The sequence below is a fragment of the Marmota flaviventris genome, chromosome 16, assembly GCF_047511675.1.
Source record: "Marmota flaviventris isolate mMarFla1 chromosome 16, mMarFla1.hap1, whole genome shotgun sequence".
NCBI lineage: Eukaryota > Metazoa > Chordata > Mammalia > Rodentia > Sciuridae > Marmota > Marmota flaviventris.
This window is the reverse complement of record NC_092513.1, coordinates 53105667-53125839: the sequence shown is the minus strand read 5'-3', so window position 1 is coordinate 53125839 and position 20173 is coordinate 53105667. Positions and strand designations below refer to the sequence as shown.

Here is a 20173-nt window from a genome sequence, read left to right as displayed (position 1 = left end):
TCCAGAAGCAGCAGGATATGATGAAGGGGAATGTTCTTTCAGACAGAGAGAGAAGGGGCAAAGATTGCTCCTTCTACCTAGGGTCATTACAGGTAGAAAGAAAGGAAGGAGGGGCAAGGGCTCGGATGTTAGATATTCTGAATTCTTCTTTTGGAGCTGAGATGAGATCATACAGCATGGTTGGGGTGAAGAAGAATGGAGTATAATTTCCTAATCTTCTTTTGTTCCTAGAAAGTATCTCCAGACTCAGAGGCTCCTGCAGGTCCCATGGTTTGGGGGAAGACACAGAGGGGGTTGGATTGAGAATCAGAGAACTTGCAGGTCCCAAGAGAGCAAAATGAGAGGACTTGACAGAATGGACTTAGGTGGGCCTAAGAGTGGGTTGTGGCATAGTTTCAGAGGCAGAGACTGTACCAGAAAGAGCACCTTGGGTACCCACCAAGCCACAAACTACCCCAGTGGCCAGCTTCACTCTCAACACCAGCAGGGCAAGCAGCAACCAAACTGGGCATTGCCTCTGAGGCTGGAGGAGGCTCAGACACTTCTCTGTCCAAACACCCTTTCATGTCTCAGATATCCCAAGGATAGAGTAAGTCCCTCCCTTTCTCCCAGCTCAAGGAGGAGGAAACTAAATTTGACAGGTAGAATATATATTTTACCTTATATAAAACATTTACTCTGAGAAACAATGTCAGAGAAGGACTTCAGGATGTACAGAATTAAGATGTTCTGTGAATTAAAGGATGATATAAGAGAGCAAATACAGGCAACAAGAGATAATTTCAATAAAGAGCTACATAAGCAAATAGAGGAAGCAAAAAATTACTTCAATAAGGAGAAAGAGGTTATGATCAAAAAACAAAAACAGAAATCTTTGAAATGAAAGAAACAATAAACCAAATTAAAAGCTCATTAGAAAGCATCACCAACAGATGAGATCGCTTGGAAGACAGGACCTCAGACAATGAAGACAAAATATATAATTTTGAAAAGAATGTTGACCAGACAGTGAAAATGGTAATAAACTCTGAGCAGAACATTCAAGAATTAGGGGATAACATAAAAAGTCCAAATTTAAGAATTATTGGGATAGAGGAAGGCATAGAGTTCCAAACCAAAGGAATGAACAATCTATTTAATGAAATAATATCAGAAAAATTTTCCAAACATGAAGAATGAATTGAAAAATCAAATACAAGAGGCTTATAGGATGTCAAATGTACAAAATCACAACAGATCCACACCAAGGCACATTATGATTAAAATGCCTAGCATGCAGAATAAGGAGAGAATTTTTAAAGCCACAAGAGAAAGGAATCAGATCACATATAGGGGGAAACCAATTAGGATATCTGCAGATTTTTCAATCCAGACCCTGAAAGCTAGAAGATCCTAGAACAACGTATACCAAGCTCTGAAAGAAAATGGATGCCAACCAAGAATCTTATATCCAGCAAAATTAAGCTTTAGATTTGATGGTGAAATAAAAAACTTCTGTAATAAACAAAAGTTAGCAGAATTTACAATTAGAAAGCCTGCAATACAGAACATCCTTCACAAAATTTATCATGAGGAGGAAGTGAAAAACAACAATGAAAATCAGCAGAGGGAGGGATTACACTAAAGGAAAAACCAATCAAAGGAGAAACCAAGTCAAGTTAAATACCAAAAAATATACACAATGGAATATTACTCAGCAATAAAAGAGAATAAAATCATGGCATTTGCAGGTAAATGGATGGAGGTGGAAAATAATATGTTAAGTGAAGTAAGCCAATCCCAAAAAAGCAAATGCCAAATGTTGTCTCTGATATGAGGATGCTGATCTATAATGGGAATGGCAGGGAGCATGTGAGGAATGAAGAAACTTTAAATAGGGAAAAGGAACTTTAGATAGGGAAGGGAGAGGGCATGGGGGTAGAAAAGATGATGGAATGAGATGGACATCATTACCTTTAGTGCATGTATGAAGACACGAATGGTATGACTCTACTTTGTATACAACCAGAGTCATGAAAAATTGTGCTCTATATGTGCAATATGAATTGAAATGCATACATAACAATAAGAATAATAAAAAAAAGAAAGTTTATCCTGGATGTTTACTGAACCAGATAAAGATTTAGTAGGAGGTTGAACTTTGAATGGACCAAATGTTTACCTTGAAACAAACCTGTATCTTTGGAAAGGAATGAAAATATTATAAAAGGACAAAATCTAGCCTTTCTCCTGCTACCTGGGAGATGAAGTGGAGCAGATGTTCTTATAAATGAGAAATTAGGGAGAAAGAACTGCAAATTCTGAATTATGGTATAAGTAATTTTATGACTGTGCTACATCCTAGGTCTCGTGGGTAGTATGAACTGAAAGACCTTTTTAAAGATTAAGCAGGGTTTGGGGAGTTTGGGGTAGGGAGACACATATAACTCAAAGATTTCAAGATGCTTATAACTATCTTTACAGAAACTAATTGCAGCAAAAAGAATAGCAGAGCCCAGCACAGGGGTGCATGCCTATAATTTCAGGAAATCGGGAGACTGAGGCAGGACATTTGCAAATATAAGGCCAGCCTCAGCAACTTAGCAAGACCCTGTGTCAAAATAAAAAAGGCTTGGGATGTGGCCCAATGGTAAAGCACCCTGCGTTCAATTCCCAATTCCAGAGAGAGAGAGAGAGAGAGAGAGAGAGAAAGAGATAGCAGCCACCATAGGTAGCATTACAATTTTCATTTATATATGCAATTTAATACCCACTGGGGAGACAAACAGTATTCAAAAAGAAAAAAACAAAAACTATTCCCACATGGTGCCAACTGTTCATAACTTTTCCGGTCAATCTATAAAAATATGCTTATAAGTCCTCCATCAGTATTTTGAAAAATTAAGTCTTGTGAAAAGACAAAGTTACAATGCCAGTTAGGACAGCATATGGCTGTAATCCTAGTGATTTGAGGAGACAGAGGCAGGATGATCACAAATTCAAGGACAGCCTGGTGCCAACTGCCCTCGGTCCCCAGAAGCTCAAGCCTATTTCAAAATGCAAAATACATTGAGTCTGTTTCCAGGAGTCCCCATCGTCTCAACGGTTCCAGCACTGCCCCAAATTCCCACTCCAAAATCTTCCCTGAGACTCAAGGCAAACTCCCATGAGCCCCAGTAAAGACCTGAATCAAGTTACATATATCAAGTACATAATGGCACAGAGTAAATACTTCCATTCCAACAGGGAGAAATAGGGGCAAGGAATGAAAGGATGATGCCAAAGTAAGACTGAAATCCAGCTGGAAAACAAGTCCCCATCCAGCATCTGGGGCACATGACATCATGTTCTTTCTACAGAGCCTGTGTGGCTCCACCCCTAGGGTAGTGCTGGTTGTAGCCCACGTGGCCTCTCTCTCGGATCATTTCTGCAGCTGTCCTCAGCAGATGTTCCACTTTGCTGGCCTCTTTTCATCTTGGGGGTCTCTATTGCAGGGTCCGCTTCCTTCTCACATCACCAGGTATCACCCTCTTGCTAACTGCCCACAGGGATTCTGACCCTGCTACACTTTACCTGACCTCCCAGGCCTTCCTTTGAAATTTTGGTGAACATCTCCATGACCCTCTAAGTCCAGCATCCTGCATTCCTGCAGAAGCAGCACCATGTGGTTGAAACCAAGGTCCGCTGCTATTGGCTGCCATCTTTTTTTTTTTTTCTTTTTCTTTTTCTTTTTTGATACCAGGGATTGAACCCAGGGGTGTTTAACTACTGAGCCATATCGCCAACCCTTTTTAGTTTTTATTTGAGGCAGGGTCTTGCTACGTTGCTTAGGGCCTCACTAAGTTACTGAGATTGGGCCTCTAATTTGCAATTCTCCTGCCTCAGCCTCCTGAGTCACTGGGATTACAGGCATATGCCACTATGCTTGGCTGCTGCTGTCATCCTGAGCAGTAGCTAGACCTCCTGGGACTATAGTAACAGAGGCCTTTCAGTGCCTGGGCAGCTGAGCACAGTGAAATAACATCCTGGCCTCCCTGTGTAAGCAGGATCCTCCATGGTCTCAAAGGAATTTTTATTTTTACACCCTTGAAATTGTGATGGCCGTGGTCTTGTCAAGTCCTGAGACACCCTCAAGGCATTTTTTCCTGTCATCTCTGTATTTAGCTTCTGTGCGGTGTCTATAATCTCTTCAATGATAACTCCTCCCTTGGCCCCCATTTTACACACATTTTTCGGGCCAAGTCACAAGTTTTTCAGACCTTTCTGCTCTGCTTTCTACTCCTGGTTATTATAGTCAAGTTGGCTAAAAGCTACCAGCAATATCCATGTCATTGCCTGAATGTTGTGTTGTTTTGAAATTTCCTTCACCAGATTAATTAGTTCATCACATTAATTAGCTCATCACCTCAAAATTCCCTCCCAGAAAGTTTGAGGTCATGGACAAAACGTACACACCTTCTCTGCCAGAATGTAAGATGAATAGTTTCTAGTCTGATTTCCAATAGAGTCCTCCTTCTTCTCGGAAACCTCACGAACCCTGGATGGATTTACTCTCCACTGTCCCATCAGCCTTCTGGTCCTTTGAGTTCCCACCAGAATCATCCATTAAGTTCTGCTCACAACACTCTAAGTCATCTCCAGTCTGCGTCTCCAAACTTTTTCAAACTCCTGCAAACCACTTCTAAATGCTTCTGAACCACGTCAGGTTAATCATAGCAATGACCCCGCTTTTTGGTACCAGTTTCTGTATTGGTCAGGTTTTCGTCACTGTGTCCAAAAGACCTGACAAAGGCAACTTCGAGAAGGAAGAGTTTATTTTGGCTCACAGTTTCAGAGGTTCAGTCCCCTGACTGGCCGCCCCATAGCTCTGGGGCTGAGGTGAGGGATATCACGGTGGAAGCGCATGGTGGAGGGAAGCTGCCCAGTTCATGATCAACTCATGATAGCCAAGAAGCAGAGAGAACTTGAGTGTAAGGAGTCCAGGAAAGTATCATCTCAAAGGGCACATCCCCAGGGACATCCCACCTGCCTTCACCCTACTTTCCTCCAGTTACCACCTATTAATTAATACAAATGATTAGTCCATCAAGTGGATTAATCCAATGATAAAGTTTCAGCTCTCATAATCTAATCATCTCATCTCTGAACATTCTGCATTGTCTCATACATGAGCTTTTGGGAGACTCCACATATCCAAGCCATAACAACTACTTAGTGAGACTCAATATCAAAATAAAAAAAATTAAAAGGGCTGGAGCTATTATTATTCAGTATAGAGTGCCCTGGGTTCAATCCCAGTACCACAAGGGGTAAAAACACAAAATCACAACAAATTTAGCTGAAAGATCTTAACTGGTTTTTCTTTTCAATTCTGAAACCAGGGAACATTTCATCCCATAAAATAGATTATTTCAATAAGACGAACAGAGGAGATTGGTTTTATGAACAGAAAAGGGCTGAAGAAAGCAGAAACAGAAAACTAAGAGCATTTTAGTCATTTCAAAGCTACTTTTTCTTGTAAAGGTTCAAACAGAAAGGATTCTTTATCATGTCAGCTCTATTAGTCTGCTTTCTGTTGCTATAACAAAATACCTAAAGCTGGTTATTTTATAAAGAAAATATGTCTGTTTAGCTCACAGATTTGAAGGCTAAAAGTCAAAGATCATGTGATCCTATCTGTTTTATTTCTGGTGAGAGTCACATTGGCTGCATCACAATAGGTAGAGAAGTAAGAAGAAAAATGGCTATCTGCAGAAGGAGCCAAATTCATGGGCTGACCTTGCTTTATAACAATCCGCTCTCGTGAGAGAACTAAATCACTCTGAGAGAGCATCACCAATCCCTTCTATTAATTGTTAATTATTAATCCCCCTTCTGACTCTTATCTCTGCCTCTTCTGATTTCTTGGAAAATCAAAAAAAAAAAAAAAAAAAAAACAAACCCTCAGTTTCATGATGTGGAACAACTCCACTTAGGTTTCGCCCATTAATCAGCTTCCCACCACTGTAATCAGATCTGAGGTAATCAACTTATAAAGAGAAATTTTTAATTTTGTCTTACAGTTTCAGAGGTTCTAGTCCCTGTTGGGGCCGACCCCCAGTTTTAGCCTTCTGGTAGAGCTGTCGGATACCACTGTGTATCCACTGTGTGTGGGAGAGAAAAACTACTGGCCTTGTTGTGGGGTGGGGTAGGACTGGGATTCCAAAGTCTTATTCAAGGACACACCCCCCATGAAGTCCTCCTAGACCCACTCTTAAAATTCCATCACCTCCCAAGAGTGCCCGGTCTGGGGACCAAACCTTCAACACACAAACCTTCCACAGATACTTATCCAGATGATAGTGTGAGCCTTGTATAGGAGCTCAGTCCCAACCAGTGGTCTCTAAAAATTATACAGCACTTAAAATTGAAATTTAAATTCAAAATGTTTATCACTCTTCTGAGACTGTGTTCTTCTCTATCCTAGGTAATAATAATTTAGAATTTGTCTTTTTTATCTGATCCATAAAATTAGTCTTGTGGTGTAGGTAAAGAAAGTCCTACTATCTCTATTTTACAAGTGAGGTTATATCACTCGTTCCTGATGCAGAGCTATCAAGTAGATTAAAAAAAAATGATGATCAACCTAGGGCTCTAGCCTTAGCCCAGTGTTTATTTCACAATACTAGAGGTTTTCAAGGAGTTATTACTGAAATCTTCCCCCCCAAAACAAATTGTATAACAGAACTTACTATTTAAGAGACTATGCAATGAACTACTCCCTAGGACACCTCCAAAAAAATGTCTCTCCAGTACCCTAAGGGTCCACTGGAAACAATGTGAGAACCACTGCCCTGTGCCAAGCTGTCTCCCAACCACTTCAACCTCCCCCATTTGGTGTTGAAAGCGGAGAGCCCGACCTTAACTTTTGAGCACAAAGTTAAAAAAAAAAATCAGGGTGGGAAGAGGAAACACACCAGCTAAACTGAAAGACATACATGGTTTAATTGATCCTCTTACAGCGTACCAGCTACTATTACTGTCTGGACAAATGCTTTGGGGTCGATGATGGTTGAAATATTATGACTTTCCATAATGTGTACATTCAGCTGCCTGGTCAGAGCTGAGAAGCTTGTGAGGAGGATTCTCTGGATGAAAACATCCATTATCTATCAGGAATATGTGCTCTACATCTAAATGAGAAAACAGGGCCGTCCAGAGAGCCTTCTATAAAAGGTAGCAATGCTGCCAATAGACTGCCCTGAGCTGGTTCCCATTCCCCAGCCACAGGGGCTTCCAGACAGCTTTCCAGAGGATTATGCCAATGAGGAGAGAGTCCTTTGTCACAAACCCTGTCCCATTCAACCACTTTTAAAGCTGCTTCATGAGACAGGTCTCTGCTGAAGCTCTTCAAACATTCTGGTGGCTTCTCCTGGACAAAGCAGAGCTTTGCAAAGAAACTCTTGGAGTAGGAGGTCTCTGTTCACCTTGTGTTTCCCTCTCCTGGAAGTTTAATTAAAATTTTTTGATAGCAGAATTGTTTCATCCAAGGAATACATGCCCTGTGTTTTAAAAAATCAAATAGTAGGAAAGGGTCAATAATGAAAAAAATCAACCAAAAATTTTAAACTATTTTCATCATCTCTATTTTTATTGTATTGGTAATTGCCAGATGTCTTTAAATAATATGTCAAAACTGCTATTCTTTGATGCTGTATTTTCCAAAATTAACTACTGATTTCTAATATGCAAGATGTAGATTTAGTTTAAGTTCCTATTTTGGTTGAATTCATAATTTTAAATTAACACTTTCATATCATATTATGCCAACTGTTGACATTATCTCTCTCTCTCTCTCTTTTTTTTTTTGTTATTGTTACTGGAGATTGAACCCCACAGGTGCTTTATCAGTGAGCCACATCCCCAGCTCTTTTTATCTTTTTATTTTGAGACAGGGTCTCACTAAGTTGCTTAGGGCCTTGCTAAGTTACTGAGGCTGGCTTTGAACTTGTAATCCTCCTGCTTCAGCCTCCTGAACCTCTGGGGTTATAGGCAGGCATCATGGCGCCCAGGGACACTCTCTTTAGGCCTTATTTTTTTTCATCTCTCTTCTTTTTTTCAAATTTATTTATTTTTAATTGATGATAATTGTATACATTTATGGGGTGCAATGTGATGTTTTGATAGAGGTATATAATGTGGAACGATGAAACCAAGCTAATGAGCATATCCATTACCGCACATCAGTTTTTGTGGTGAGGATTTTCAAAATTTTACTCCATGATTTTGAAATATACAACACATGATTAACTATATTCACCATGCCAAGAAATAGATATAAAAATGCATTCCTTCTAATTAACTGAAGCTCGTGCTGCCGGGCTTGGAAAATGACACCCCCAAAATATGTCTCATCAGGCTTCAAACTGAGAGCACATTGGGGCAGCAGATGCACAGAAGGGTTTTCTTTGAAGTTCCCTTATATACCAAAAAGGCTGGATCCTCCAGTAGGTATCTCTGTAAATTGTTGTGAATCCCTTCCCCAGATATTTATTTATTTATGGCAGTACTGGGGATGGAACGCAGGGTGCTGTACAGCTGAGCTACATCCCCAGCCCTTTTTTATTTTGAGAGAAGGTCCCACTCACTTGCCCAAGTTGGCCTTGAACGCGTGATCCTGCGGCCTCAGCCACAAGCTGGGCTCCCCAGATATCTCATCATTTGAGTGAGAGCCACACAGAGCATAGGAAGGAAGACCAGGGTTGACACACACCTGGAGCTCGGATGACTTTGTCTCAGGCTACATCGTCTATTCTTCAGGCCTTTTCGTCTCCCCTAAAATTCGTTTACTCTTTTTTTTTCTAACCTGCAAAAGTCATAATTTTATTCTCTTTTTTTTTCTTTATTTATTTTTTATAATTTTTATTGTTGGTTGTTCAAAACATTACATAGTTCTTGATATATCATATTTCACATTTTGATTCAAGTGGGTTATGAACTCCCATTTTTACCCCGTATACAGATTGCAGAATCACATCGGTGACACATCCACTGATTTACATATTGCCATACTAGTGTCTGTTGTATTCTGCTGCCTTTCCTATCCTCTACTATCCCCCCTCCAATTCATTTACTCTTTTTCCAAAATAACCTATACCTCTCACTCCCCTCTGCCCCATGAAGCGGGTATTTAAGCTTCTCCATCCCAGTGGGTTACTGGGTACTAACTTTCCTTTGTTGACCCTGTTCAGATAATAAACTCATACGACTTCTCTCCTGTTAGTCTGTCTATGGTCACTTTATTTCAGCAGATTCAATTATGGAATCACCAGAGAGGAAAGAGGTGGTTCTCTTGCTCCTACATTTCTCCTCACCTCTCCTCTGATTTCCATGACTCAGTCTGCCGTCAGCACTTTTGTATCATCAGAGGCCTTTAAATACTAAAGCTATAGGTAAATTTTTTATCTTCATATTGATTCTAGACGTTAACATCAATGAACCATGTTTATGGTAACAGTAGCAGATGCTATTGGTAGTCTACCCAGCGACCACCCAACCTCACCAACAGAACTTAACAGAACCCCACTTTTTCCAGGTGTCTTCCCTCTCCCTCATGCTCATAGATTTCAGAGGGAAGGTCAGATCCATCCTCAGCCAGAAAGAGTAGATCCAGTAAAATGGACTGATTAGTGTTGTTCAAACTCAGAATGACCTGGAAGTCTTGCTGAAAGCACAAATGGCTGGGCTGCACTCACAGATATTCTGACTTAGTAGGTCTGGGGTAAGACCCAAGAATTTGCATTTCCAGCAAGCTCCTGGGTGGTGTTGATGCTGCCAGTGTAGGAACCACACTTGAGGACCTCTGGTCTAAGTGAAGCACAGACATTGCAGTAATCAGGACACTGCTTCAGTTGCTTTAATCATCCTCCAAGGAAATGGACAGTAGGTAATCCCTCTCCCCTCTTACGTGGTCTCAGCTCCATGAGGAAGTCCTAGGTGCCAGACTTCTCTCCCTGGGGTTCTGTCACCCCCTTGAGCATTGTACTCATCTTCATGATCGAAGTTGACGCATGACTGCCAATTGTCATGCTGGCCAGAGGAGGAAGTGAGGAAGTGGAGAAGACACAACTTTTTTGGGGGGCAGGGGTTGGGGGGATGGTTACCAGGGATTGAACTCAGGACCACCCAACCACACTGAGCCACATCCCTAGACCTATTTTTGTATTTTATTTAGAGACAGGGTCTCACTGAGTTGCTTAGCACCTCGATTTTTGCTGAGGCTGGCTTTGAACTCACGATCCTCCTGCCTCAGCCTTCTGAGCCACTGGGATTACAGGCATGCGCCACCATGCCCTGAGGAGACACGACTTCTTTTAAAGGAACAATACACAAATGGCCCACGTCCTTTCCACATACATCCTGTTGGCCAGAACTTAGTCCCATGACTAAACTGAAGTGCCAGGGAGCCTGGGAAAGGTGGCTTCTCACCTGCTGGTTATGTGTCCAGATGTAGTTCATGGAGTTCTATCACAGAAGGGATAATGGGTGGCAATCAATTTCTGCTGCAGTGATTCCCTTCTCCTTTCTAGCAGTGGTTTAGATGTGCACAGGACACAATTTCAGCATATGAGAAAGGACAGAATGTCTTCCGAGGGTATCTGAAAAGGTGTCCTATCTCTCAGAGAGGCATAGTATCTTCTTTGGAATTCTGCTGTGTTGGATGTGAACCCTGAAAGAGCTAGCCAGGTACACTTGGCGACTGTGAGGGGGATCGGACAGCTTTTGGATGAGTGATCATGGCAGAAAGACAGAGAAAGAACCTATATGCTTGAGGAAGAATCAGAACCCGTGAATTAACCAATCATCCAAAGCTTCCCTGCCCACAGAGCCCTTGTTATGTCAGATAGTAAAGTTTTGAGTCTTTGAGCCACATTGATTTTCCTGTTGCGTGCAATGAAACCGTCTTAATTAACAAGGTGGCTCTCCAATTGTCTTCCTGTCTTTCTATGTATTTTTGCACAGTTGGACTCTTTCTATTATTCTAAAATCTGAAATTTAGAATAAGATTTTAAAAACACATACTCTTGTTTCCTCTCAAGATAACTTCCTCCTTAAGCCTCAGTTGCTTGCTGTCTGGGTCTGTCACACAGCTGTCACCCCAGGACTTCCCTTAATTACTTACCTCATTTGAAACCACTGTTTCCTGGATCCTCTTGTCTTTTCCTTGGTTTGCTCTGTTGTTTTGCTGAGGCATACTGCCAAGTAGCTTCCTAAGAGAAGATAATGTGGGAGCTGAATTTTCTGAGCCTTGCATGTGGGACCCTGTAGGCAGACTGGCTTCCTTCTCGGGTCTGATCTCTCCATGCCTCCTTCTGGGTGGAATTTTTTTTTTTTGGTAGGGGAAGCAAAATTTCATGTCTACTCTTTTGGAATTTTTTTCCGCTGAGCCTGAGAATTAAATTGACATAAGACAGATCCACCGAAGAAAAGCATGCAAATTGATTCAATACCAGTTCTGAGTGTCATGGGAGACTTCATAGGGAAATGATGACCTAGAAACACAGAGATGAACACTTCTAAATACTGACTTAGACAAAGTAGTAAATCATGAAAATGTGGCAAGGCTAAGGGACTTCCTCTAAGGTGGTTAGCTGGGTGGAGATGATGTAGCTAGGAGGGTAAGGATTAATGTAATGAGGTTTATTAGTATAGATCTCCCTCGGCCTCCACTTCTTGTCCTGCTTTGCTTGTGGTCTAGGATGGGCGTCTTCCACTTGGGCATTTTATCTCCTGCTTTGAAGAAACAGAAGAAAGGTCAGAGTGATGGTCTTGCCCCAGATGTTTTTCAAGTACCTTTAACTCAAAGTCCATGTGCTAGAGTGGCATATTTTTAACTTCTTCACCTTCACTGTGTTTCTGTAGTTACCACTTCCTTCTGTGTCTTCCAGAAATTTATTAAAAGGGTTAGGTCACTGGTATCTCCTTCCTCTTCTCTTCTCTTGATTATGCTGTTTTAATTTCTTTACTTTTTTTTTTCCAGTACTCGGGATTAAAACCAAGGGTGCTTTAACCCTGAGCTACAACCTCAGTGCACTCCACATCCCTCCAATTTTAAGATAAGTTCTCACTAAAATTGCCTAGGCTGACCTCAAACTTGAAATCCTCCTACTGCAGGCTTCCAAACTGCTGAGATTATAGGTGTGTGCCACTGTCCCTGGCTTGTGAGGTTCTCTAGTTTTGTACAGTCATAGAAAGTCTAGTTTCCTAATTGTCGTTTAAAGAACTAGCGTTTCTATGGCGGAACAAGACTACAGAGCACATAAATGAATGATTTTCTATTAAGTAGGAATAATTCTTTTTAAAAAATCATGATGCCAAAAGTGTGACTGGATATGTGGATCACTAGGAGTTTAGATTTCTAGAATAAGTTTTTTTAAATTTGTGTTGTTGAAAAGAAAGAAAAGTTTTTAGTTTCCTTGAACAGGTGAAATAATATTAATTGACCACTTACATAAACTGATACATAAAGGATGCGAATTAGTACTTTTTCAGAACCTACTATGTGCCTCAATCTTTTCATCCATTTACTAATTGATATCCTTAACAATATTGAGAAGACCTTTTTTCTATCTCATTGCTGATGAAACAGAGCAAATTAATTATCCTCTGTAAAGTCATCCAAGAAAAATTGTCTAGGTTGCAGTTAATACTCAGTTCTTCTGAACCCTAAAATCTGTGCCACTTACCATTTTATTTGCCCAAAATACAGGTAGATGCATCCATTTTCTAGGGCTCCTGGCTGGGCAGCTTAGGACAACAGATGTTTTTTACCTCCTAGGTTTGGAGGCTAGAATTCAGAAATCAAAGCGTTGGTAGGACAGCGCTCACTCAAAGGCTCTGGAGAGAATCTCCTCCATGCCTTTTCCTTAGCTCCTAGTGTCATGAGCAATTCTTGGTTTGTGACTGCACAGCCCCAGTCTCCATCCCTGTAGGCACGTGGCATTCTCCTGCGTGTGTCTGTGTTCACCTGGTAGCCTTCTAATGAGGAGATCAGTTACAGAGTATTAGGAAGTCCCCACTCCACTATGAGCTCATCTTAGCTAATTCCACCTTCAATGGTCCTATTTCCACATAAGTTCACCTTCCAAGGCCCTAGGGGTCAGGACTGTCCCGTGTCTTTTCTGAGGACCCAATCAGCCCACTCCATCTTACTTGGATTTCCTTCTCTACACAGGCTCTATTTCAACTTCTGGATGAGTATAGGTATTGTTAACAAAAATTTCTCAAAATTAGCTTACATATATATATACTTCCACAATTTCCTTAAAAAAAAAAAAGGTACAATTCTTTATGAAGGAAACTTAATCATCTTCTCCCCACCTCTTCTCCTCCTACTTTTCCTTCTCTTCCTCCTTCTTTCTTTTGTGGTGGAGATAGAACCTTAACATATAGGTTAAGCTCATAATATACTACTGAGCTATACCCACAGTCTCAGAAACCTGATTTTTAAAATCTTAAATCTGTTTTAAAATCATGTTATTGAAGTATTTCACCTCAATGGGTGATTTTGAGTTAAAATTTTTAAGCATTTTAAAATAGACCCATAAATTATAATTATCACATTAGAAGTAATAGAATTATATCCATTCCTCAAAAATGTGGTCTCATAGAAAGTGACTTCAGGGTATTAAATGATGCATCCTAATGAAAACTAGATCATTTTAAAATGTAAATATTCATTCAGTGCAGAATCCTTTTTGTAGAACTGAAGTAAAACAATAACTAAAATAAGTATGGAGTTCATCTCAACAAACCTATGTGACTTAAATATTTACACTATTATTATGTCAATCCTATTGGTTCTTCCAGAAACATCTAACTGCCCAACATGACTAGCTGTACCTACTCTGTACTAATGTTTGATTTTTTTTAATAGACGGCATATTGTATAAAAGGACTATTTCACACATACAAATAATTATAGGCTGTTTTGGTGATTCAGATATTGACTACCTTACATTCTTTATAAAAATGAATGTCAACAGAATCTAAATGTTCCTGGCTGGAATTTTCTGGGCTATATAGCACAGGTTCTCTTACAGCTGTCTAAAATCATCAGAAGGGATAAGTTGCTATTTGCAATAAGGCATGCATTTACATGTGGCATAAATAATTTTTCTCCTAGTTGCAGTTCTGTTACTTCTGTGGTTTCATTTCCTTTAATTTACTATCAATCATGACCCCCATCTTCCACAGGGACAATGAGAGTGGCAGGTAATGTCACTTTCTGGTTATCCACAGGACTTTTCTAAGATTCAAGACATATGAGAATTCATGCATTTAATGACAGCCACCTGAATCCTCCCCAGGCCCTCCAGCTTTCCAGTGGGCGTGTGTGTGTGTGTGTGTGTGTGTGTGTGTGTGTGTGGCGGCCAAGCAAACACTGCTATTTAAAGGCCACACAAATTGAAACTCCCACCCTGCTTGTTGGCAGAAGGTCCAATTTCCTCCCCTTCCGGGTGAGTGAACATTGCTTCTCCTTTCCACATCTTGTCTTGACTCACCTTCTGCAACCCCCACACCTAGAGATCTCTCTGTTTTTCTCCTCTGGATGTTTCCTAACTATTTCTTTGCCTGCTGCCCCTCTTTCCATCTTCTACCAAGGGAAGAGTTCTTTGCCTTATTGCTCAAAGCGGAAAGGCAAGGCGGCCATGTTTTGGGATTTGAAGCAACCACAAGGGAACTGTTCTGCAGAAAAGGAAAATGCGTTCACTGGCCACACTCCTTCATTGGGTCTCCTTGGACTCTCTGTTTTGTACTCCCAGCCTACCAGTGTATTGTTGGGGCCTAGTTCCTCCTCTTCAACTGCATCTACCACCTCAGGTCCAAGAAGAGAAATCCCATTGCAATAAAAAAAGAAAGAGAATATCTCTACTCAAAATGAAGACATTCCCCCACCCTTCGTATGATTGAAAGGCACATTAATGACAGCATGACATTATTAAACAGCACTTACCATTTCAGGTTGAAACACATGCATTTCAATCTCTCACCTGCTAGCTTCCTTAAGCAAAGGGGACTGAAGAGGCCCCAGAAAGGACCCTCCTAGAATAAAATGAAGGTCTCTTTCACGTTTCCACCTCAGAATGCCTGTGCTTCTGTGGTTTCAAATGAGCATAGACCATAGTACTGTAATTGTATTAGTCAAGGTTCCCCTGAGAAACAAAACAAATAGGACATACAGTTATCCCTATCCACACATGGGGAATTGATTCCAACCTCTCTCCCCAGCCAGGAGGCCAAAATCCACAGATGCTCAAGTCCCGATAATGTAATAGCATAGTATTTTGTATATAACCTACCTAACTCTCCTGTATACTTTACGTGATCTCTAGATGACTTTTAATACCTAGTATAATATACATGCTTTGTAAATTGTTGTGATACTCTGTTGTTTCAGGAGTAGAGACAAGAAAAAATTCTGTGCATGTTCAGTACAGAGGCACCCATCTTAGGCCTCACTATACAAAGATATGTCAGAAACCATGCAACATTTTGAGGGGGGATATTTTCAATCCATGGTTGTTGGATGAATCCATAGATGCACAATATGTAAATACTGAGGGCTGACTCTGACTCTGTGTGTGAGAGAGACAGATTAGGAGGCTGAGAAGTTCTACAATTTGCCAGCTGCAAGTTGGAGACCTAGGATAGTAGGTAGTGTAATTTCAGTCTTAGTTTAAAAGTCTGAGAACCAGAGCAGCCAAATGTAAAGTCCAGTACAGAGGCAGGAGAAGACCCAGTCCTAGCCTAAACATGGAGTCAGGAAGCCATGTTGGGTAAACATATAATGGCAGCAGTACCCCAGAGAAAAACCCCAACATGGCGTCTAACGACCCTCTTTCTCCTCTTTGTTTCTTTCACTGGCGCGAAACGTTCCCGCCAGCGCCAATGTTCAAATCCTGCTGGTGGGAAGACTTAGCCCCAATTAGAATTAACTTCTTGGGCTCCGGAACTGACACATGGAAGAGCTTGCCAATAAATGGGTGACCCGTTATCTACCTCAGCCCTGCTACCTCTCCTCAGGTCTATATAAACCCACAGCCTTTTGTAATAAAGTGGAACCTCTTTGGTGATCTGTGTCGTGTGGTGCGGTGTCTTCTAGTCTTACAAGCCAAAATTGGCAAATTCTTCCTTCCTCTGCCTTTTTGCCCTATTCAGGCCCTCAAAGGATTGGATGATTCCCAACCATACCAGAGAGAGACATCTATTTTACCAACTCCAATTCAAATGTTAATCTTACCCAGAAACATACTCACAGATATTACCAGAAACAATGTTTAATCTGGGCACCCCGTGGCACAGTTAAATTTGACCCATGAAAATAACCATCACAATCACAAACTCAAAAAGGCAAGACACAAGGACTGAGCTCCATAGATGAGGGTGTTATATGAACTAGAATTCCCCTTATGCAGCCTGTTATGCTTCCGATCTGGAATGTCCCCCTAAAACTCCTACATCAGGCAATGTCGCAAGGTTCAGAAGTAAAAAGATTAGATCATAAAGTCTCTGACCCCATCCGTGGATTAATTCATTTGATGGATTATTAATTGAAATTGACTTACTGTGAAAACAATAGGTAGGTGGGGGTTGGTCACTAGGTATGTGGTCTTGGGGACTCCATCTACTCCTGGCCCCTTTCTGTCTCTCTCTCCTCTTTCTCACTTTCCTCTACTTCCCAACTACCATGATTGAGCAGCTTTCCTTCACCATGCCCTTCTGTCCCCCAGCCATACAGTCAGCCAACTGTGGACTAAGACCACTGAAACAGTGAGCCAAAATAAACTCTTCTTCCTCCAAGTTGTTCTTGTCGGATATTTGGGTTGCAGTAGAAAACTAAGACACAGCCAGGCTTCCTTGGTCTAAAACCTTCCCTGACTCTAGCAGCAAGACCTTGACCAAGATACTTAACCTTTCTGTGCCTCCATTTTATCATTTGTAAAATGAAGATGCAATAGCACCTATTTCGTGGTGTTTCCACCAGAATTTAATGGCAAAGGGCAGAATGCAACAACCATTTGCCACTATTGTACCTGAATAGTCTAATGATAGAGCTTATCATCTTTGAATGTTTACCATAAAGCATTTTGACGACTGTACCTTGTGCTTCTGGCAGCAAGTGGTGTGAACTAACCCCATAATAAACCCCTCTCCACCTTGCTATTTCTTTACATATAAGGACTCACATTGATTGATTATGATTGCATTCCTATAAAACATCTTAGATTTTATTCACACTTTCCTCATATGTCTAGTTTTCCAGATTTTGTGCCACCATTGCGGCTCTCTTTGTGACAGTGCTCTGTGTCTTCATTGGAGATGGACAGAGAAAAAGGTAGAATTGTCTTACAGACATTGAACATTTGCAAATACTATACATGCATGTGTGTGCACACATGTGTACAAGTATGCCCCCGGGCTTTGCTGACTCCTATACAGCTTGTGGTCTGCTTTCCTTCCCAGATTTCTTTCCTTGGCTTCATCTTGGTTCCAGTGGTTTCCCAGCTTGTGTTTATGAAATTTATTCCTTCCTTATCCACACACACACACACACACACACACACACACAAATCTACCTCTATAACCTCAAAATGTATGTGGGAGTGACTGTCAGGGACAAACAGTAGAGGCATTGTGTCTTGGAGCTAATTTATGAGCTGTAGGAAATCCCGGGACATGAGCATTTACTTTAGACTCAAACACAAAAAGCTGGTCCCTTTGGTGAATGATCTCAAAACTCACCCAGGTGAGGAAATGGGAAAGGCCAGCAGGCAGTTTCAGGTTGAACCTGTTTGGTTTCATTTTGCTGCAGTGAGGTGATCTGTTTAGGGTTTGCTTTCTCTGCTCTGAGGTTTTCAGAGCTTTCATGGTGAACTTGCAGGTGAACAAGGTAACTGAGGTAACTGTCTCGCTTCACCTAAACAGGGGTCTTCTTTGTAAAACCAGATGGCGAGCCCAGGATTGTAGCAGACAAGGGAATGTTCTCAAAAAAAAAAAAACAAAAAAAACACCAGACACCAGAGCATCCCCTCCCCTGTGCCAGGTTTACCTGATAAACTTAAGAACCACAAAATGGGGCAGCAGGTGTATGTTAGTGGTAGAGTGCTTGCTTAGCGTGTGTAAGACTCTGGGTTTGACCTCAGCACAGCAAGACATAAATAAAAATAAAAATGAGTCATAAACAGGTTCTGTAGAAGCCAATGAAGGGTGCTAAACTCTGCTGCCAGATATTTTTACTGGAATGTAAGAACCCATAATGTATCAGTCTGCTCTGGCATCTCTCTGCCTCCTGGTTTGGAAACTCTCTTTCCTAACATGAATACAGAACAGCCTGTGTTCTTGTTTTCCTTTCCTGTTTTTAAAATCCGACCGATCGACACTTTCCCCCCTTTCTGTTTTTCTAGTTTTAACTTCATATCACCTCCTAATCACTTAAAAATATGTATTTGGTCCCTACCAGGTATGATACAAATTTAATAAACACATTAGTTAATAAAAACATGCATTCAGGGGCTGGGGTTGTGGCTCAGCGGTAGAGCGCTCACCTAGCATGCACGAGGCCCTGAGTTCGATCCTCTGCACCACATAAAAATAAATAAAATAAAGGTATTGTGTCTAACCAAAAAAAATAAATCTTAAAAAAAAAAAAACAACTATGCATTCAGGTGAGTCTGCATTCAAGGCCAGGCATGTTGATGAATGCTTGCATCCTGTCCTAAGGGAACTTTTCCTCCTACTGCAGTCACAGCTGGTTGGACCAGAGTGGACACTTGATACAAAGGCAGGCAGGAGGCACTAATGTAGGCCAGGGGACAAAGATGACCTTGGTCAACCTGTGAGACGAGGGGGCAGTTACCTGAGGGAGGCAAAGATAACACACAAAGAAAGCCCTGAAAGAGAAGACACCTTAGGAGAGAGAAAATGAAGACTGGAATTCTAAATCTGGCTCTGTCACTTTCACCCTCCATAGTTTTACTGAGATATAATTAACATATAAAAATTGTATACATCTAACGGTACAGTGTGATTTTTTTTTTAAATGTACTAGGGATTGGAACCAAGGATCTTCTACCACCAAACTACATCCTTTGCTCCCCCTCCCTTTTCTTTATTTTTGAGTCAGGGTCTCACTAAATTGCTTAAGCTGACCTTGAACTTGTGATCCTCTTGTTTCAGCTTTCCAGGTAACTGGGATTATAAGCATGTACCACTGTGCCTAGCTCAATGAGATGTTTTACTTCTTTTCTTTCTTTTTTTTTTCTTCCTACAGACATATTCCCCAGTTGAATCTGGACTGCCCTAAAGACAGAAAAGAATCTTAGTGTAAACCAAAAGAACAGCAGCAAATTGTCCAAGGTCTATCAGTGGATGCAGTCAGTGTGATGTGGTGATATGTATATAAGTTGTGAAATCATTACCATAATCAAGCTAATTTACACACCCATCATTTCACATAGCTGCCCATTGTGTGTGTTGAGAACATTTAAGATTTACTCTCTTAGCAAACTTCAAGTATAAGATACCATATTACCCACCACAGTCACCATACTGTACATGATATCTCCAGAGCTTATTCCTTTTGTAACTGAAACTCCTTATTTCTTGACCATCATCTCCCTCTTTCCCCCAAATCCCCAGCCCCTGGCAATCACCATTCAACTCATCCCTTCTAAGACTTCCACGACTGAGATCTCAGAGTGCATCTGTGCCTGGCTTCCTCCGTGAAGCATGACGCCCTCCAGGTTCAGCCACATAGCCAGCGACAGCATTTCTCTCCTTCTCAAGGCTGAAGAACACTGCATCGCACTTACACACAACACTTGCTTCATCCATCCACCTGTAGGCGTACACATAGGTTGTTTTCATATCTTGGCTGTTGTGATGAATGCTACAGGAGAATACAGACATCTCTTTAAGACAAGTGCTTTCATTTCCTTTGGATTCTGCTCCTTGATCTTGAGAAATTAATGCAACTCCCTTAAACCTCACTGCTCTCATGGTAAATTGGAGATAATCACACTTCACAGAGTTTGGGAGAGGGTTAAGATGGCATATAAAGTGAATGTATGCCAGGCTCAGTGATGCATGCCTGTAATCCCAGCAGCTCAGGAGGCTGAGGCAGGAAGATCAAGAGTTCAAAGCCAGCCTCAGC

General features: G+C 41.2%; 1 non-coding gene across 1 annotated transcript; it reads right to left on the bottom strand.

Moving 5' to 3' along the window:
• Positions 1 to 19289: 19289 nt before the first annotated feature.
• LOC114098743 (small nucleolar RNA SNORA31) lies at positions 19290 to 19395 on the bottom strand. Its single transcript, XR_003583779.1, has one exon. It is a non-coding gene; the product is annotated as a small nucleolar RNA SNORA31 (small nucleolar RNA).
• Positions 19396 to 20173: the final 778 nt, after the last annotated feature.